Genomic DNA, 22,015 nt, shown 5'->3' with positions numbered 1-22,015 from the left:
AGCCATTGCTTCATGGAGGAATCCACGAACTCAAACAGAGGCCCGAATTCTTCTTCTACACTGTATGACCTTGGGGAAGCCACTCCCCGGGCCTCAGTTTGTTCACCTGTGCAAGGCAGGCAACTCCCACCTGGAAGAGGCACTTGGGGGCTAAAGGACACCCACAGGTAGAAGTGGGTACTTGTTGGCTGGGCGTGGTGTCTCACACCTGTAATCCCAGCACTTTGGGAGGCTGAGGCTGGTGGATCATGAGGTCAAGAGATCAAGGCCATCCTGGCCAACATGGTGAAACCCTATCTGTACTAAAAATACAAAAATTGGCTGAGCGTGGTGGCGTGTGCTTGTAGTCCCAGCTACTGGGGAGGCTGAGGCAGGAGAATCGCTTGAACCTGGGAGGTGGAGGTTGCAGTGAGCCGAGATGGCACCACTGCACTCTAGCCTGGTGACAAAGACTCTGTCTCAAAAAAAAAAGAAGTAGGTACTTGTTGACTCTCAGTTACAGCAGTCACACAACCACAACAAGACAATTTCATCAAAAGGCATCTGTTCTAGTTAAGATATAGGCATTGTAGGCCTCTGTCATCCCTGAGAATGATTCTCAAATAACATTCTGTGACCCACAAGGAAACTTAAGAGTAACGGAGGTCAGCTTCACCCTGAAAGGCAAGTCTTTTCTTGGAGCCATGTCCACAGTTTTGGTTTCTTTTTCCATACGGTTGTGCCTTACTGCTAGTCATTAAGAGATATTCAAGATGATCAGTATTTCAAGTTTCGTGAGCGTTTTCTCCAAAGTCCTGCAGCCAACCTGCCTAGGCCATGCTTTGCATGTATGTATGTATCTTCTGTAGTTGGGATTCTACTGGGAAGGAGAAATTATGAACCAGGCACCTACGTGAACTGTAGCAAAAGAGAAGAAAAGGGAACAAATGAAAAGAAGAGGAAAGGAAAGAAAAGAAGAAAACAATGTTCCAGTCATCTAGGAAGTCCACATAGAAATGAGCTCACAACAGATTTCTTGGAGTAGGGAGAAGGAAACGTCTTCTCTAATCTCAGGAGATCTGGGTTTCAGCTCCAACTCTGCAAGTTAGAGCTTCCGCCTCAGCTTTCTTATCTGTAAAATGGAAGCAAATTACCTGTTCGATTTATCTCATGGTTAATTTGGGAGAGGTGTGGATAGTGCTGTTGCTACCAGAGCAAACATTAGAATGGTTTCTGATACTACATACTAAATAAATGTTACTATAACACTAAATACTAAATAAATGTTAGCTATTCTAATTTATTCTTCTATCTTTACAGCCACCCCCTGATAAAGGCATTCCAAAGAGCTTGATTTTTGCAGATGGAGACAAGAGTGGGTTTGAGTCAGGTTCTCAGGCAATCTACAGGCTATCTCCAATATCAAGGTCTGTCTGTTCATTCATTTTACACAGAGTCCAGTAAAAGCATTCCTGCACAGGGAGGTTGCAGTGGGGTGATCTCCCAGCAGATCAGGGCCGAGATACTCCAGAACAACTCAAAAGGACAGAGATTGTCCGGCCCGACCTTCAAAGCAAGAATAAGTAATATGCCATAACCGTCAGTTCAGGGCCAAATTCCAGGCAGGCCCTTGTTCTCCCATTGAAGAAGGATAGAGAAGCTTTTGCCTACTGGAGAGAATGACCTGAAAAATGCAGGCACAACCTAGGTGCAGACACAGCTTGCCATTCTAAACCATGAGACCTTGCTGAGCTCCCCAGACTGTGCTTCTGTTGCCTCATCTGAAAATGAGGGCACATATTACATTTTATTTCAAAGTATGACTATAAAGTCAATAGAGAAAAAAGACTTAGCACAAAATAGGTACCCAAAACATACAAGTTCTTTCTAGAATAGGGTGTTTAAACAACAAAAAAAAATGGCAGATCTTCAAGATGTAAAGGAAGCATCAAATGAAATGAGTAAGGAAACCAGGAGACTGGAAACAGGGAAGGGGCTTTGCAGCCCTGGGGAAATTTGTGCTGAGTAAGCAATGAGACAGTGAGTGTTAAGACAGTCTCAGAGTTCAGGGAGCTCAAAGGGCTTTAACAGACATGATCTCACTGGGATTTTTTTATTAGCTTCTAAGACAGGTTAACAGGTTCCTCCATCTCTGCTGAGACAACGAAACTGTGGGCTCCTCTGGCCTCCCTGGGCACATGGAGGCCGGGGCAGTCTTTCTGAACCTGCTTGGGTGGCAAAGGCCCAAGATCTGTTTCTTGATCTACAGTCTGTCGTCAGCCAGGCATTGCAGAAGGAAATTCGTTTTAAAAAAATTAATTTCCTAGAGCAACATTGAAAGAATTCTGTTTTTTGGCCAGGCACGGTGGCTCACATCTGTAATCTCAACATTTTGGGAGGCCAAGGCAGGCAGATCATGAGGTCAGGAGTTCGAGAGCAGCCTGGCCAATGTGGTAAAACCTCATCTCTATTAAAAACACAAACATTAGCCGAGCGTGGTGGCATACACCTGTAGTCCCAGCTACTTGGGAGGCTGAGGCAGGAGAATCACTTGAACCCAGGAGGCGGAGGTTACAGTGAGCTGAGATCATGCCACTCCAGCCTGGGCAACCGAGTGAGACTCCATCCCCCCACCAAAAAAAAAAAAAAAAAAAAGAATTCTGTTTTTGTTTTTCTAAGGAGCAGCAGCGTGGAAAGAAGGAAAGTTTTGGGATCAACCCTGGGCTTAACTCCCAGCTCAGCTGCTTTCTGGCTATGTTTCCTAGTCTGCAAAATAGGGCAAACAGTTCTCCCCTTGAAGGGCAGTGCCAAGGACCAGTGCAATGACAAATGTGAGGTTCAGCCACAGTCTAGGCATGTGATGACCGGGGGAGGCTTGCTATTGATATTATTGTCTTCCTTTGTTGCATGCTTTTAATTTCTCCTTGGGGTGTTCATTCAGCTCTAATCTCAAGACCTTTCTGTGATCTGACGTCCCTCGGATGTCAGATCCATGCTGTGACGCTCTCTTCCTTTTGATCAGCCTGAGGCCTGCATCAACTCTACCCACTAGCCTTGCCCTGGGCTTCCTACCCAGGGCCCTACCCCTGAGCTCTCTGCCGGGGCACGGGTATGACAACGACACAGCAGTGGACACTGCTGTGCAAGGAGCTTTGCCTCAGGAATATTGAGCTCCAGCAGTACACTGGGGTAGTAGGAACAGGTGGGATGGAAGTTTCCCAGGAGGGTCCTCTCTCTCTCTAAGGAAGCCTCGGTTCCTTCTTCATTAAGACAGAGGCGCCGGGTGTGGTGGCTCACGCCTGTAATCCCAGCACTTTGGGAGGCCGAGGCAGGTGGATCATGAGGTCAAGAGTTCGACACTGGTCTGGCCAACATGGTGAAACCCCATCTCTACTAAGAATACAAAAATTACTCAGGCATGGTGGCATGTGCCTGTAATCTCAGCTACTCAGGAGGCTGAGGCAGGAGAATTGCTTGAATCCGGGAGGCAGAGGTTGCAGTGAGCCGAGATCACACCACTGCACTCCAACCTGGGCGATACAGCAGGACTCCATTTGGAAAAAAAAGAAAAGAAAAGACAGGGGCTTGCATTCCCATGTGATGGCCCAGTGGAGTGACATAATGTCTGTGAAATGGCTTATAAACTGTAAAAGTACTGAGCAGACTGAGCTGTCAGCCATCCTCCCTCCTACACCTCCTCACTAGAGGGTGCTCCTCGTGGGCACCTGAATCTCGACTGTGAGGGAAGGAGACATAAAGGAGAATTCCCAGCCCAGGCACTTTAGGGTGAAAGTCAGTCCTTCCAGGTCAGTCTTTAGTTCTGGTGACACATCTGTCTCCTAAGTGACTGCCAGCTATCTCTTCCCATCCCCCAATCAGCTCTTCTCCCAAGAGTCCTTTAAGCAAATTCCATCTGAGCCCGGTGACCCCTGGCCCCCGGTGCTTATTTGAGACAGTGGGAAACTCCTCCACCTTCAGGTTCAGGAGTGGAGGCAGCATGGAGCAGTGGTTGGAGCTCCCACGCTTGAAGCAGGATCAGCCTCACCTGGGAAACTCTGGCCACATCTCCCCACATGGCACAACAGCTTTGTGGCTAAGTGCTGGACAGGCAGATGGCACACAGGAGCTGGGACACCCAGAAACGCCCAGGTCTCAGACTCCCACTCCTATGCAGGGAGACCAATAACAGCACGTCGCCACGGGACTATTGGGTGTTAACCCCAGGACTTGGCACAAAGTGGCATCCAAGTGAGGTGAGCCGCTTTCTCCGGTTAGCATGCCCACTGTCAACCCCGCATCATCAGTAAAAGGGAGATTAGAAGAGTATGTGCCCCGGAAGTTTATTAAAAGGTTTAAATGAGAAGATTCATGTAAAGGGCTTAGCACAGTCTCTGACACTAGTAAGTGCTCAATAAATGAGCGTTCTAATGGCTTCAGTTGGAGGGAAACTCCCGTCCTCTGGCATGCAGCTTTTCCAGGAACCGGGGCCGCCAGGGAAGGTGGGGGACAGCCTCAGCTGGAAGCAGAAGAGTCTCTGGCCTGTGACTAAGGCTCAGCGAGTCAGAATCCAGCTGCTGGGCAGGGCTGGCTTGGGCTGATGCCTGGCCTGGCCCCTGTTCAGGGTGATGCGTTTTTACCGTAAGGTCTGGGTAACTCTACAGCCAGCACTGGACCTCCCTGTCCCTGGGTGGGGCCTGACACTCACCCATCAACCATGACAGCCACTTCATAAAAGAGGCGGGGACTCTGGAGCAGTGATGGCCCAGTAAGAAAGGACAGATTCACGGGTTTCAGCGTCATCTGCTAAATGCCACGCCTGTTGGTTTAACCATGTTAGAGGTGCTAGTATAGCACAGCAGGTCTGGATGCCAGGCTGAGCTCCGGGACAGGAGCCAAAGTCAATTAATACCAGGGATGGGGGGCGGGGGTGGCTGAATAGGGAGTGGATGCTGATGGGCAGCGGCAGTGAAGGGAGGCTGAGCTCCCTCCCGAAAACAGGAGGGAAGAAAAGAAAGGTTGGGGAGAGAGAGGGGAGAGAGAGAGCGAGACAGAGAGAGACACACATACACACACACACACACACACACACACAGCTCCTAGAGTTCAAACGTTCCAAACTCAATGCAGCAAATGGGAGGTTCATGTCACAGGCGGCTGGCCTTCAATGTGTCCCATAAGCCAGGTACTACTAGGTGAGCCCTTCACCTACATAGTCTTATTGTAACAACAGCTGGGACGGCATAGTGATCTGGTGTGTGGGCGCCAGAGACCAACTACGAAGTTCCACATGTTGACCGGCCCCTTCCTTGCTGACTAACATTGGACAAGTTAATTAACAGCTCTGTGCTCCACTCTCCTCATCCGTAAAATGGGAACAGTAGTATCCCCCCTCCCCAGCCAAAGGCTACACATGAGGATTAAGTGTGTTCAGGCATGGAAAAGGCTTAAACAGGGCCTGGCTCGCAGTATCCCCCGACGAAAGGCGGCTCTTCCTGACACCTCTTACCACAGCCTGTGAGGTAGACATTCTCAAGCTTCCTTTTAGAGCTGAGACCAAGGGGGTTCCGAGAGGGTGAGCGATGTGCTCGTGGTCGCTGTATTGATCTGCCAGGGCTACTATAACACATTTTCACAGGCTGGGTTGCTCAAACAACAGAGGTTTATTTCCTCACAATCCTGAAAGCCAGAAGTCCAGGATCCAGATGTGGAGAGTTGTTTCTTCTGAGGCCTCTCCTGGGCTTGTAGATGGTCACCTCCCCCCTGTGTCTACATGTGGTCTTCCCTCCTCCTGTGTCGTCTTAATCTCTTCTCCCAATAAGGACGCCAGTCTGACCGTATTACAGCCCCACCACGTGAGCTCAGTTAACTGTACCTCTCTAGAGACCCTATTTCCGAACACAGTCGCATTCTGGGGTATGGGTGAGTAGGACTTCAACCTATGGTTTAAGGGGGACAGAATTCATCCAGTCATAGTCACCAAGCTTCCCTGAAGCTCCCCTGGTCTGGAATGGAGAAATCTGAGTGAACCAAGATCAAAATCTGAGGGCAACCTTGGCTTTCCCCTTCTACACAGAATTGGATGACAGCTAGGAGATGGACCTGTGAATTTTCTCCCCTGAGAAACCAGACGGGACCACCTAGAGCGGGTCTCCTTCCCACAACGCCCTGGACCTACCGGGGGCACAAGCTGGGGCTCAGGGAATACCTCTGTGCTCCACCACTCGGCTGCTGCCTTTCAAGAGAAGGAAAACGCTGCTACACGCCATCCACAGCCACCGCACAATACCGTATCCCTTTGTCAGGGAAAATAAAACAGAGGGGAAGTCACTCTGAGACTTACTATGGCCTTGGGTCAAAGGCAGGCTGACCGGGGCTGGCAAAAGAAAGCTAAAACTCACTTCTCTGGGATTCTAGGAATTTCAACAAGTGAGACTAACAACAGATACTTTCAGATTAAAGAAAGGCAGTGCGTTCCCAAACTCTGACCCCTGGGCACAGGCTCTGCAGAAAAGCTGTCACTTGGCACTCAGTTTCCTTGAGGGTAAAATGGGAATAATAATATTGTCTTTCTGCCTAATTTGTGCAAGGCTCTTACAAGAGGGTATAGCACATAGTAAGTGCTCAATAAATGTGAGCTCTTCTTTGTATTCCTGTTTCAAAGTGTTTGTAAGTATTTCACAAGATTCAGAAACCTTGTCCCTGGATTGTGATCATCGCCTTTTCTTCAGTCTTCCATCCACAGACCCAGCCTCTGGTGGGCAGTCACAACACACCTGGTCATGTCCACAGAGGTCCAGAAACCCGCCCCAGGTGTCAAAGCAGCTCAGAGGCAGGGCCGGGTGAGACTCTGCCTGACTCTTCCATTCTCCCAAATCTAAGCTAAGCAGTGATTCCTATGCCCACCTGGGAGGGGAGAAACCTGAGGCCTGCCTTGTAAATCCCCATAGGCTCAGTGTGCCTGGCATTGGGCTGGGCAGGGGAGACAGAGGGAATGCCAAAGAAAGAGCAGTTACAAAGGACAGACCACAGGCCCAGGATGAGGGGACTTTCAAGGGCTTGTTCATGTTTCTGTTTTTGCCCAAACTCTCTCGATCTACCTTTGAGCAACAGTAATTATCTCTTTGCATCCATCAACTTCATATACCATCCCTGTCCAATTCTTTCCCAATAAGCCAGAGAATAAGAGTGCAGACATCAAAGGTCAGCTTTTCATGGTGCTGAACCCATTTAACCCAGCTGTGTGGCTCTAAGTAAGCTACCTAAGCTCTCTGAGCCTCCATTTCCTCATGTGCAAATTGAGGAAAATACTCACCTATTTATTAAAAGGAAAGAAAAGATTGAGTACATGCCATGTGACAGGCCTTCAACAAGGGACCATCTCTTGTGATAAACAAGAGGCATATTCTGAACAAGTGACCATGGGTTTAACTTGTACACAGGTATTATGAAAACGATGTCTGCATTTCAATAAATATTTGTTATATAAATGAACAGGACTGTTCCCAGAGCCTGCTGCTTGGAGGAAACTGGGGAATAAGGAACTCAAAAACAAGGTAAGAATGTCAGAGCAGGGAAGGGAAGGGAGGAGGGAGGGAGTCGTGACCTTGGGTCAAAGGCAGGCTGACCGATGCTGGCAGAAGAAAACTAAAACTTACTTTTCTGGGACTCTAGGAATTCCAACAAGTGAGACCAACAACAGATACTTTCAAATTAAAGAAAGGCATTGTTCCCAAACTTTGACCCCTGTGCACAAGGTCTGCAGAAAAGCTATCACTTTGTACTCAGATTCCTTGTAGATAAAATGGGGATAATAATATTGCCTGTCTGCCTAATTTGTACAAAGCTCTTACAAGAGGGTCTAGCACATATAGTAGGTGCTCAATTGTATTCCTATTTAATAGTCTTGCTATCATTCGTCCGTAGTCTCTTTCTTTTTCTTGGGAACCAGCATTTTCTCATACACAAACTAGTTACCAAACAATGAAGATGACCACCGCTTCCTCTCTATCATGAGTAACAGGCTACCTGGAAACACTGGAAAGATGGAAGATGCTTTCTTGACATGGGGTTCACCTTCCTACAAATACTTAACTTCTTCCCCCTTCCTCCACTAGACTATACGGCCCACAAGGGCAGAACCATGTCTGTTTTGCTTGCTCTTATATCCCTAGCACCTAGGAGTGTCTGATACATTAGGCACCCAATACCATCGATTGAATGACTCATGCATAATAATAACTCAACAAGCTCGGGTGAGTCAGCAAGAGCAGAAAGGCCAGTCGCCCTAAGTTCCCTGCCTTGGATGTGTGGCTGGTACCCTGACAGACCAGAAGCAATGTGGCCTGCAGGGTTTTTCCTGGGTCTGCACTCCAGCAAGCCCTGCCTTGGTGCAATGTTTTGCCTGTCTCGAAACCCCTTCGCACACATTCGCCTGTGTTACTAACTCTTTCTCTTTTCCGACCTGCAGGGAGGCTGGTAGTTTTAGTCTCTTCCTACAGAGAAACAAAAGGAGGCCCAGAGAGCCCATGGGTCTCTCCCTAGGACACAGAGTTGATCGGGGACAGTGAGTGTCCCAAAAGCCAGGCCTTTGGTTCCACATCCTGTGCTGAGTAAAGTGCTAAATAATGTTGGTTAGTTGAAGGAAAAAATGAACAGATGGGAACAACAGTGCGATGTGATCATTTTCCAAAGGACTCAGTCCTGTCCATGGCTACGTAACAGAAAAAACTGCTCAGTGGGAGGTCCAAAACTGATACTCAAGGCAACAAAAGGGACAGGGAAAGGAAATCGTTTCAGATAAGCAATGGACGAGACCAGCGTGTCCTCCTAGGTTGTCAGGGCACAGACCAGGGAATGTGAGGATTCATGCTGGCTTTGGAGGGCCTTCAGCATGGGGCAGGTGAGGGCAGGCTGCTCATCCCCCCCGGCAATCAAGGGAACTACCAGAAATGGCATCTCCCCCATGAGACTGGCAAAAAGCCAAATTCTGACCTATCAAATGTGGGTGACCAGATGGGGGAAAACAGGGCTCTTGTGTACAGTCAGTGGGAGTGTAAATCGGCATGATTGTTCTGGAGGGCAATGTGATCGCATCTTATAAAACAGAAAATGTTCCTCAGCCTCCAAGGCAGCGAAGTCGCCTCGGGGTATAAATCCTGGAAGAGCTGTCACATAAGTGACCGAGAAAGCACGTGCGGATGTTCCTCCCAGCAGTGTTTGTAATATGGGAGAATAGAAAAGAAAAGAAAGAAAAGAAAAAAAATGCTTCAAGCACGGTGTCTCAACAGGGGAATGGTTAACTGGCCCTTGAAAAATACTCGGCAACTGTTCATTGCTCATTCTCCTCTGATCCGACTTCCCACACACACACTCACCCCACCCACTTCAGGTTCATTTTTATGTTTTATCAGCCTATTGCCCTGACCCCCAGGAGAAAGTAGAATTCACATGTGAAAAAGGAGGGTCAGACTCCCTGCAAAGCTTTTCTATGTCCTTTGCCCAGGAGAGGTTCCCATTACAATCGGGCCTGGACCTCAGCCATGAGCATGGGGAGGGAAGGAACCAATTTCATTCCACTTAAACCAATTTGCTGGGCCCAGACAGCAGCTAATGAGCAGCCTGCGCCCTCGGAGTCATCGATACCACTTTCCAAATCAAGTTACCAAATTGGTCTTAAAACCACTTCAAAGGGGCCGGGCTGACTGTTACCAGTGAGGCACCCTGCCGGCCATATGGCCGCGCTTCTTCCCACTGGCATGCTCCTCCTCGGCATCAGCTGCAGAGGGGATGAGCTGGCTGGCTGCCTTTGTCTCTGCTTTGGATCCCTCCTTCCCCTGAATGCCTGATCGTCCATAATGGAACTTGGGTCACCATTAAAAAAAAAAAAAATGGGACAACTGTGGCAGAGGGATTCAAATAAAGGAGGGCCCATACAGGCAGCGCAGTCACTAACACAACAGCCCGGGGAGGTCAGTACTCTTATTGCCCCCATTTTACAGACAAAGAAACTGAGAGGATGAAAGCTGGGCAAGGTCTCACCATGGCTAGCAAGTGGCATAACCAGAAACTGAACCTGCGGCTTCCTTAAACCACAATCCATGCTCAGCCTCTAAGCCACGCAGGTTTTATAGTTTAGATCTTCATGACTGACATTCCCTTCTCTATAATCAAGCATAAAAAATAGTCAAATGGGCCAGGTGTAATGGCTCATGCCTATCATACTAGCACTTTGGGATGTTGAAGCAGGAGGATCGATTGAGCCCAGGAGTTCGAGGATGCAGTAAACTAGGATGGCACCACGGTACTCCAGCGTGGGCCACCCCCATCTCTTTAAAAATAAATGGTCAACCGAACCTTGAACAAGAGCCAAAAATAATTTTCCTTAAGAGGCTCTTCGTTACTAATCATAAATATAACCCCTACTTTTTAGAGAGTGCCCATGGAATGAAAACCGCCAGACTATCTTGCCTCTTTAATCACACAAAAGTCCTGAAGTAGATAGGATGATTTTTTCTCGCACATGTGGAGTAATATGCTCCACGTCCTACAGCCAGGAACAGAACACTCATCTTCCACATCGGGGATGAAATTCACTGTGAACCCTCAACTCAGTATTCTTTTCCCTAAACCCAACTGTCCATCAACCTGTCTGTCTTCAAGCAGAAGGGTCTGTGGAAGAGCCCACGCCAACCCTATTAGGTGGTCTCTAGATTAGTGGTTCCCAACAAAGGGAGCCTTTTGCACACACATATGCACACACCACCACCACCACCACCACCACAAAAGAACATGTGGCAATGTCTGCAAACACTTTGGGCTGTCCCAACTGGAAGCTGGGATTGCGATGGACCGTGCTACTAGCATCCCGTGGGTAGAGGCCAGAGATGCTGAGCTATATCCTACAATACAATACGCAGGACAGCCCCCACAACAAATCATCTGACCCAAAATATGAGCAGCGCCAAGGCTGAGAAACCCTGCTGTAGACCCCACCTATGTCTTTGCAATTTCTTCATGGTCTTGATATCATACAAAGAGTGTTTCTTTATCAATCAATACAATAAAGTAATATTTACTCATTTGCATTAAAACTGAGCACGACTAATTTTTGCAGCTAATGGACCCACCAGGGCTGGCCAGAATAAAGGACTGGGCTGGAATTCATTGCCTGAAATGGTGCTAAGATCACTTGAGAAATGTGTTCTTCCACGTAAGATTACCAGGAGGCTGCTATGTGCCAGACCCCACACTAGGATCTGGGGATGGCATCAGTGGGCAGGAAAGCTCTGTGCAGGACCTCCTTCTGTCCCCAGAGGACACACATCATCTTACTGAGTCACCAGGTGGTCCATGGGACATTTCCAGGCCCCCCACAACAGCACATGCTCTTCTTTCAGGACCTCAAGAGAGAGGCTCAAGACAGAACAAAAGGAGACCTGGGAAGATGGGTCACTCAACTCAGAGAGGAGGCCCTGAGGCAGGCCCTGCTCCCTCCTCAGATTTTATTTCTCAAATCCTAAGGAATAATAACCACAGTTAAAATGACAGTTTATACAAATCTCAGCATTGGAGATGAGTTTCATTACAGGTTTTCCAAAGCCACTTCAGAACAGCCACTACCTAAACAGCACTCAGGACAGGAGAGCTGATGCCCAGCTTCAAGGAGGGACTGAATCTCACAGTCTTTCCCACTGAAAGACAATAAAACTGGGGGCTCCAATACTTAAAGCAAAATGAGGCACCAGCTGGTCAGGCAAGTCAGAATTTCAACACAGCTCTACTGAATGAGAACCTTCAACACTGACACCAGGTGGCTATCACTCATCCTGGTCAACAGTACATGGTGGACCTCAGAAAGCTCTGGACACTCCCTGGGCCTCAGTTTCAGCAGCTGTAGAATGGTTAATCATGTCCCCTATGGCAACCTTGGGGGCTCTTCCAGGTCAAGGGGGAGAGGTGAGTGACATCAGTTTCAATGTATGAAGATGTAAATTAGGTGCTTTCCCACCACTGGCTGTGTAGTTGCCTGCAGGAGAAGCGTTAATGAGAGGTGGTTGTGGGTCAACAAGAACAGAATGACACCTGATTTCTTTCCTGGCATCACAGGCAGATGAACCTAGGTTGAGATGCCAGCTCTATGACCTTAGGCAAGGCATGGAAATTCTCCATGATCCCTTCCACATTCACACAACGAGGATGACACTTCCCAACGGGCAGAACTGACAGGCGAAAGTGTCCGGCCAAGGCAAACATGGCCTTGTGAGTCTTAAGAGCCACATGCAGGGAGTTACAGAGCTGGGGACATGGGATCACACTCTGAGGGCCCAACATCTGTGGGCCTGGGGACCTGGGACTCAGGGTGCCCTTGGGAAGGGAGTCGTCCCCTGACAAAAATGGGCCCACAGGGCTGGTGCCCTGCAGGCTGGTTCAAAGAGCCAAGGGCCCTAAGGAAGTCAAAGGGGATGGTCTCCGGAAGGAGAGGCATGGCCCACTTCCCAAAAGAGAAAATTCCTACCCCACATCCATGGCCCAGAGCTGAGCTGGTGCTGGACGAGGGGCTGTGGAAGAAAGAGGGGCCCCTCAGGCCAGAGAGACACTGGTACCAGAGCAGGAGACTGAGTGTGGCCTGGAAAGACATGCATTGCCCTAAATCAGAATAAAATTTGAAAAAGGCATGATGATCACAGTATTCACATATATATCAAAACACCAAAATAATAATAAATCTATAAAAAGTAATGCCCAAAAATAGCAAGCTGGCTAAATAAATCATGACATTTCTACCACTAGAGTAATGACAGCAAACATTTACTGAGGATTTACTATAGACCAGATACTATCAAGTTGACCTTTTATAGGTCAACAATTCAATGCTGCCAAATTCATATGGCTCAACATAATATTTTAAGGGCTTTACATGTATCCATTCACTTAATCATCACAGCAACCGTTCTGAGGTACCGTGTCAGAATACCTGCCACACTCCATGCCAATCAAAGAGATGTCCATGTCGGAATTTCCTGGAACCTGTGAATATGTTGCCTCCCATGGCAATGGAACTTCCTAGATGTGATTAAAGCTAAGGACCTTGAAGTAGGGATTATTCTGGATTATCAGCGTGGCCCCAGTTCAATCACATGAATCCTTAAAATTAGACAATCTTTTCTAGCTGAGATCACAGAAGTGAAAAGAAAGAGGGAGAAGAGATTTAAATCCTAAAAGGAACTGGACCCACCATTGCTGGACTTGAAAATGGAGAGAGGAGGCCATAAGCCTAGAGGGGAGGCTCCCAGAAGCTCAGTGCAACTGGACAGCCAGCAACAAAACAGGATCTCAGTCCTACAACCTCAAGGCAACGAATTCTGCCAACACCCAGGATGAGCAAGGAAACAGACTCTCCCCCGCAGTCTCCAGAAAGGAAGGCAGCCTACAGGCTCCTTGATGTGAGCCTGGAGAGATCCGTGTCTGACCTCTGCCCTAGATAACTGGACATGAGCCAGGCACAGTGGTTCACACCTGTAATCCCAGCACTTTAGGAAGCCGAGGTGGGAGGATCGCTTGAGTCCAGGAGTTTCAGGCTAGCCTGGGCAAGATAGTGAGACCTCGTCTCTACAAAAAATACAAAAAATTAGCCAGGCGTGGTAGCTCACGCCTGTAGTCCCAGCTACTCTGGAGACTGAGGTGGGAGGATCCCTTGAGCCCTGGAGGTCAAGGCTGCAGTGGGCCAGGATCAAACCATTGCACTCCAGCCTGGGTGACAGAGCAAGACTCTGTCTCAACGCCGTCCCCGCTCCCAAAAAAAAACTATGCATTAATATATTATGGTGTATAAATGCTAAATTTGTGTTAATATTTTATGGCAATCATAGAAATTAATAAGTGGGATAAAAAGCATTCGTAGCCACACTTGGAGGCAGATGAGAATATGAATCACAATGCCCAAGGTCGCTCAGCCATGAAGGAGCAGAGCCAGGTCTGACCAGCTCCTGGGACCTCTGGCCCTGCTGTTCTGCTCTACAGTCTCATGGAAGAACAATTCCAAATCCAGTTCCCACATAGCAACACAAAGACTGTATTTTGGGCTGACTCTACCAAAAGTTAGGCTTTAAAAAAAATGCAGTTATTATTTTCAGTGATTAAAATTGTTAAAAGATCTTGGCCTGCCCAGGGCTGGATGATGGCAATAAAAATGTGGCTAGAGATGAACTAGCATAGGGGTTGTGGGGCGGGGAGGGGGGAGTTGGGGAATAATGAGTCTAAAGAGACCAGGCCTGGTATTCAGCAGGAACTCACTCACCTGCAGTGGTTTTGTGAAAGGCTGAAATGGTCCCATAGCAGCGAGTAAACAGATGCCTCCCCATGAGGGCAACTGTTACCCCCCTGTGTCTAGGCATGTTCCCTGGGGGAATATTCTCTCACACACCTCCACAAAATGCAGGGTTTAGGCCTGACACAGAGCCTCAGAACCCGGCATCATGTATCCCAATGCCTCAGACTCGAATATTTGACCATCACCCCCAAGGGATCAGAAAGTTAGAAAACAGTGGGCCCAGCAGGCAGGTGCCTTTGGACTTACCTAGAAGAAAGGAAAAGCTCTGCTTTGGTCAGGCCTCTAAAGATATGGAAAGTATGTGGAAAATGTATAGACCCTCAGGCCTGCTTCAATCATCTCTTCATCTTCTCTGTTAGCACATGGCCTCTGGTAAGCCACTTACCTCTCCAAATCTCAGTGTCCTGGCTGTAAAATGGGAACACCAAGGGAGCCATGTGCCATGCAGCTCAAAGGGGAAATGATTCAGCCTCCACTTAAAGTACCATCACCACGGCTGTATGTGCCAAGGACACCTGCGCCACCTCGGGAGAAGGCTCCAGGGAGCGTGGTCAGCTGCAGAAGCAAAAGGTATGAGTGTCAGTGCCCTGGAGTGAAAGGCAGGCCTCACAGAGCACAGCACTGCCAGGGACTCGAGGCTTCCAGAGACCCGCACCCGGCTCCCGTGCTGTCTGACATGGCTTTTCTCCAGCACCTCCACCTGCCGGACCATACCCTGTCCACCTCTGCTCCACCTGAGGTCCTAGGCCCCCATCCATGAAGTCTGTGTGCTTTAACCATCCCATATCAGGGTGCAGGGCTACGGTGCTGGTTGGGAAAGGGCCGCAGCCCCACCTTTGTACATGGAACCCTTAAAAAATGTTGGTCAAATGAGAAGGCAGGTGAGGATAGGGGAGAAGAGCCACTGGATTGCCAAGACAGACCCCAGCTCTTTCTTCCTCCATAACCGCAAAGCCTTGGCCTAGAGAAAGCAGAAGCAAGAAGAGAAAGCAGAAGCAAGAAGACCCCTTGGTCCAACCCTCATAGTCCAATTGAACTTCCCAGATAGAGAAAGTACACACCACAAAAGGGAAGGGGCTTGTGATATCACCCAGGAGTCTTAAATTGCTGCATCCCTCTCAGCCTCAGTTTCCTTATCTATGAAATGGGCATGCTGCCCTCCTGTGCACCTCACCAGAGGAAGGACTGCTCCAAGGAGACGCTCAACAAACCTCCCTGTGTGAGCATACATTCTGCCACAGGATGACCGCACCATCGAACAAGACCCACTCACTTGCCACACACAGACTCTGGGACAGAAGAACGCAAGGGCAATAAACCTAAGATTTTGGACATTAGTAAAAACAGACTGAAATCTTCATTCATTTTCAGGGACACTTCAGTCTTTCTCTTCCGTGTGCCCCGGTGCTGCAGCTTTGAAAACAAATGGCATTTCTTTTTAAGGTGTCATTTTTCTTTAAACACCTTAAGAAAAAATGTTAGAATCCCAAAGGGATCTTACATTTGCGTTCTTGTGTAATCTGTTTTGCTAGAAGCTTTCAAATATATATATTTTTGAAGCCACAGGATACAGCCCCAGGGTGAGGCCTTGGGTTCCTATCAGCAGCCCCTCAAGGCTCTGGGAGCATCTCTTCTTTTCATCTGGAGCAGCTGTCCTTGAGGAACATGCCGTGGACACAGCTGTCTGAGATGAGTAAGCCTCATCTCTAGCCAAAATGAAACACACTGTGATTTGGGGTCTTTCTGTCTCAGGATGGGGCTTCCTCGGAGGCCTGAAGCCACGCGGGACGGCATCCTTTCCCTGGAAAGCGCTGAGATTGTCAATCTCGCTCACATTTGATCAGGGCTTGTTGCCTCTTCATGGTCCCCGCTGATGAAAGCAGGGCTGGCGCTGTTTCTGGAATTGATGTGAGGAATACTGCCCCCATCCCAGCCCTAGGAAGAAACAATATCGTTCTCCAGATGCCTATGCTCCTTCTGCAACACCCCAAGGAGGTCACTTGAAGAGGTTACAAGGCCAGTGATTCCCAGCTGGCTTCTGCTGAGGCAAAGAGACTGATCTTGGAAGAATCAGACCAGGAGCCTGATGAGGAAAACCGAGGGACTCCAGTGTCGACTTCCAACAGGCTCTGAACTAGACGGAGCACGTAGCATGATTTAGCGTGACAGGGACTAAATTCTAGCTCTGTCACTTTCGCAGTGAGACTAAAAAATGTCTTCCCTCTCTGAGCCTTGGGTTTGACATCTGTAAACCACGGGTGATAAATAATGCCCTTGTTCGATGCCCATAAAGATTGAATTGAATTGGGGCCAGGCTCACTCCTGTAATCCCAGCATCTTCCTTCAGAAGGAAGAAAGCATAATCTATATGCTGGCTGGCTCTACGCAGCAGCAGGCATCACAGGGGGTTTTTGTCCGCCTTTGCTTCTGAAGGTTAACCCACTACCTATTGAGAGAGGACAGGTCGGTCTCTCTCTCTCTCTCTTTGTCTCTCTGTCTCTGTGTGTGTGTGTGTGTGTGTGTGTGTGTGTGTGTGTGTGTCTTTTTCCCAGGGGTGGGCATTTTCATTCAGGCAGGTGGCACCCTGCCCAAGGAGCATGAATCACTTAAGGCCAGACTTCGAGACTAGCCTGACCTACATGGCGAAACCCTGTCTCTACTAAAAACACAAAAATATGCTGGGCGTGATAGCACACACCTGGAATCCCAGCTACTCAGGAGGCTGGAGGCACGAAAATTACTTGAACCCAGGAGGCAGAGGTTGCAGTGAGCCAAGATTGTGCCACTGCACTCCAGCCTGTCTAAAAAAAAAAAAAAGAAAAAAGAAAAAAAGAAAAGCATGAATTAGATAATGAGCCAAAGCATCTCAAGATTTGCACCCAAGACTCATCAGTTCCCTTGCCCCTGCTGTCAAATTAATTGCAGTTTACTCGTAGAGGTAAAGAGGGTGCCCAGAGCAAAGGGACTGAACCAGATAACTCAAGGTAATCACCCAGTGGATGATGCGGGCTGCAAGCCCGAGGGGTTAGGTGACTTGGTCTGGACTTAAAATGGGGACAGGGAATTAGATACCAGCATTCCTTTTTCTGATTTACAAATCCTTTCCTGCATAAAACTCTTCCAAGGCACATATGTGAACATACACAGTTATGCTTCAGCTGGTCCCTCCCACTCAGAGACTCCAACCAACGGCACACAGGCTGTTTAGGGAAAAGAGGTTATTCTGTGGCACGGGTGGCTCTGCAGAGGTGGGTGCCATGCCAGGTCCCATGGGAGGGTACGTTCCCAGCGAGGAGTTTAGAGTTTAGACCTGCTCAAGTTACACTAGGGGTGAGGTTCCTTCTCGAAGGCACCCTCAAGCAACTGCTCACTGGAAGCAGGAGAGGAAGCAGCTCAGCCCTGAAGGCTGCAAGAGCTCAGCAGTGCCTACTGCCTTTGCTGACCTTTGAAGGTGGACAGTTATGGCGGGAGGGAAATGATTTCTCTGAGGCCAAGACATGGAGCTGTAGGACGCACGGATCCAACCACGAACCAGATTCAGAGAGTGTCAGGCCGGCACTGGGGCGGCCGCAGGAAGCCAAAACCACACCCGGCACCACCTTCCTCCTTTCTGAGAAAGGCCATCAAAGCAATATGAGAGCAGCTGGCACGAGGGCGTGATCCTCATTCGATACAGGAGAGTTCTAGCCTGGGTACTTCAGGGCTACAGTTCTGCTTAGAGAAAACACTGCCGGCCGGGCGGGGTGGCTCACGCCTGTAATTCCAGCACTTTGGGAGGCCGAGGCGGGCAGATCACCTGAGGTTGGGAGTTTGAGATCAGCCTGACCAATTAAGAGAAACCCCGTCTCTACTAAAAGTGCAAAATTAGCCAGGTGTGGGTGGTGCGCGCCTGTAATCCCAGCTACTCGGGAGGCTGAGGCAGGAGAATCACTTGAATCTGGGAGGTGGAGGTTGCGGTGAGCCGAGACCACACCATTGCTCTCCGGCCTGGGCAAAAAGAGCAAAACTCTATCTCAAAAAAACGGAAAAAAAAAAAAAGAGAGAGAGAGAGACAGAAGACACTGTCTGTCCAACTCTTCCCTCAAGACCATTCCTCACTCAAACCCCTTCCACCCTCACCTGGCCATCCCTGACAAGATTCTCAATCTTGGCCCACACCTCCCACTGACACCTCTCAGATCATGAAGCTACCAGTTACTCCAGCTTCTGGTCAAATCCACCCCTACCAGGATGATCATTACAGCCAAGATCATCAGAACATGTACTGCATGCTGGACACCGTTCTCCGCTCCATACGGAGGAGGACCTGACTTTGATAAATGGTCACGGTGACCCTCTGGGATACATACTGTCCCATTTTACAGATAAGAAAACTGAGGTTTCTCAAGATTAAGTAACCTCCCACGATTGTGCAACCAGAGCTCCTGCTCTGTGCCATCAGGCCATGCATGGCTCACCTTCTTCTGGGCTTTGGACCAGATCCCTGAATACATATGTGACTCTGTCATCTATCAGTTGTGTGACATCAGACAAAGCACTTCATCTCTCTAAAACTTCACTTCTTCCTCTCCAACAGGGGATCATAACAACACCTGCCTGAATGAAAATGCCCACCCCAGGGAAAAAGATACACACACACACACACACACACGCGCGCACACACCCCGACCTGGCCTCTCTAAATAGGTAGTGGGTTAACCTTCAGAAACAAAAGCAGACAAAAACCTCTTGTGATACCTGTTGCTGTGTACAGCCAGCCAGCATATAGATTTTGTTTTCTTCCCTCTGAAGGAAGAGGCTTAAAAGAAGAAAACTTAGGAAAGGGCCTGGTTGGATAACAGAGCACCCAGGAACAGCAGTGAAAACCGAACAGAACTCTCGGATCTTGTTTCTAGCCCAACCGCATCTGGCCCCAGGAGCAACCAAAGTGGAGAGTGCCTAAGCAATTACCAAATTTTATCAGTTCCACCCCAGCTCCAGGCTCTCCAAAAAACCATTGACAAGTCAAAGCCAAGAATTTAGCAGCTTCTCAACTCTTCCCCACACACCTGGAGGTAGACCCTTATCCCAGGGAACAAAGTCTTCATCCTGTTAGAAATCTCTGAAAGGAACATGTAAACAAAGGCTGCAGAGATAAGGAAGCCTGCCATGAAGGAGTCAGTTTGGAATCTCCAGCCCAGAAATTGGGAGAAATGTTTCTATTCACTCCTTCCTGACCTAAGACCATTCCAGGAGACCCTAAACAAAGGCTGGTCATCTCTTTTGCCTCTATCTTTGGCAAACCTATTTCAACGATCACTGAGGCACTTTCAGACCAATTTCTTTCCATTCAGAGAGAGCCCAGACCATCCTCGGGAGGAAGACACCCAGAGGGAAGGCTTCCAGGGCCCAGTGCCTCAGCAGTCCCCACCCCAGTCCCCACCACCACACTGGTGCCTTGATGAAGATGAGGATGAGGCTGTCTTATTTATCGCCTTTACTAAGACAGGTACCCGAGACAAAGTAAGTGTTCAATAAATTTTTGTTACACGATGGAACGTGCAGCATCCTTCCCCCAAAAAGAACTGCATGGAGTCACCTCTGCTCAATAAAATGCCCAACCAGCGACTGAAGTTTCTTTGCCCCTGTGAAAATATGAAAGGCCCTTTTTCAGTCACCTTAGCCGATGGCCCATACTAGGGAAAAGGAGACCCATCAAAGGGCAGTGAAAAGGGCTCAGTGTTGTATCCTGTAGCTGAGCTGATGGCTCCAGCACCTACAATGTTGACTTGTGAGCAACCTGCAGCTCTGTAACTGTCACAGCTAGCTGAGAGTTAGCTGTGAGGCTGGAACCCTGCTGAAGGCTTCACATGCCCATCTCATTTGACTGTCTCGCTTTAGAGGCTCAAACAATAATTCCCATTTCATGGATGAAGAACCCAGGACGTAGAGAAGCTGTTCAAACTTTCCTAAGGTTGCTCATCTAGAAAGCTATGGAGGCAATGTCCCCACCCAGTTCTGCCTGGCTCCTATGCCCAGGCTCTTACACTGTCGTGGAAGCAATGGCCAGCCCCAGAGAAAATAGCAAGTAGGTAGAAACAGCACATCCTTGGCCTCTGGCAGCTGTCTCCAGGGTCCCACCAAACCCACAGAGGCTTCATCTTGCCCCTTCCAGCATAAGGGCATCATCCCCTCACCAGTGTCTCTCCCGCCCACCCTGTACACAGCACACATCTCATGCCCAGGGTCTCCGCTTTACAATGGTGTGCCCAGCAAGAAACTATACCTACAGATTTGTGCTTCTCTCCACAGGAAAGCAGAGAACAGGAAAGAGTTCTCTTCCTAAATGCAGGACATAGTAGTACCCAACACACAACAGGCACTTTAAAAATATTCATGAGGGGCCGGGCGCGGTGGCTCAAGCCTGTAATCCCAGCACTTTGGGAGGCCGAGACGGGCGGATCACGAGGTCAGGAGATCGAGACCATCCTGGCTAACACGGTGAAACCCCGTCTCTACTAAAAAATACAAAAAACTAGCCGGGCGAAGTGGCGGGCGCCTGTGGTCCCAGCTACTCGGGAGGCTGAGGCAGGAGAATGGCGTAAACCCGGGAGGTGGAGCTTGCAGTGAGCTGAGATCCGGCCACTGCACTCCAGCCTGGGCGACAGAGCCAGACTCAGTCTCAAAAAAAAAAAAAAAAAAAAAAAAATATTCATGAAACTGGCCAGGCGCAGTGGCTCACGCCTCTAATCCCAGCACTTTGGGAGGCTGAGGCGGGTGAGTCACCTGAGATTAGGAGTTCGAGACCACCCTGACCGACATGGAGAAACCCCGTCTCTACTAAAAATACAAAATTAGCCAGACATGGTGGCTCACGCCTGTAATCCCAGCTACTCGGGAGGCTGAGGCAGGAGAATCACTGCAACCCCGGAGGCAGAGGTTGCGGGGAGCCGAGATCATGCCATTGCACTCCAGCCTGGGCAACAAGAGCAAAACTCCATCTCAAAACAACAAAAAATTCATGAAACTGAGTTAGCTAATAAATTAATTCCCATCTATAAAAGAGCAATAATATGCCCTTTTATAGCCTCCAAGTTTGTTGGAAGGAAAAAATAAGATAACCCATGAAAAGAACTGCTAAGATCCAAATTGCTGTAGATAAATTCCTAATCCCTGACAATCCTTAAGACTGATACATAGAACAGAAAAATTGAATGTGAAGATAACCTGGCACAACACTCCACATGCATTGGAGATAGATACGCATATACATGAGTGTAGGGGTGTGTGTGTGTGTATGTATAGTCACAGATGTGTATATCTAGCAATATATCTATCAACTTATTGAGATAAAAATAAAAAATGTGTATTATAAGATAGAAACATAATGTGTATTATGTTTTTATTTTTTATTTTTAATTAGCAAAGAAAGAAGGGGCCTTGGATGTGGAAGGTGAAGTTTTATGTAGCTTAGTGTCCATCAGGTACCATGTCTACGAACAGCGAATCCACACCGAGTTCACTGGGAGTCCAGTGACGCACCCATAGCAGGCTGGGACTCAGCCACAGAGCGGGGAGTTGGATAAAGCAGGTGCTGGGAGGAGTAAACGAGGCTGATTTCCCTTACTGCTCACCTGCGAAGTCCTGCAGACAGGATAGAAAGAAAACTCATGCGACAATAGTTCTCGCATGCCCTCCAATGTTCAAGCCTCCTTGGGATAATCCATC

At 48.6% G+C, this 22,015-nt stretch overlaps 1 protein-coding gene across 1 annotated transcript in view; it reads right to left on the bottom strand.

Moving 5' to 3' along the window:
- Positions 1–22,015, bottom strand: part of LOC106999943 (uncharacterized) — a 303,356-nt gene that overhangs the window by 142,921 nt on the left and 138,420 nt on the right. Inside the window, exon 3 of the mRNA XM_077942878.1 lies at positions 14,694–14,863. The gene's annotated coding sequence lies outside the window, so the exon portion shown is untranslated. The remainder of the gene's footprint in view (positions 1–14,693; positions 14,864–22,015) is intronic.

Source organism: Macaca mulatta, chromosome 8 (genome assembly GCF_049350105.2).
Source record: "Macaca mulatta isolate MMU2019108-1 chromosome 8, T2T-MMU8v2.0, whole genome shotgun sequence".
Classification (NCBI taxonomy): domain Eukaryota; kingdom Metazoa; phylum Chordata; class Mammalia; order Primates; family Cercopithecidae; genus Macaca; species Macaca mulatta.
The sequence above is the reverse complement of the archived record's forward strand: the minus strand, read 5'-3'. Positions and strand labels throughout refer to the sequence as shown.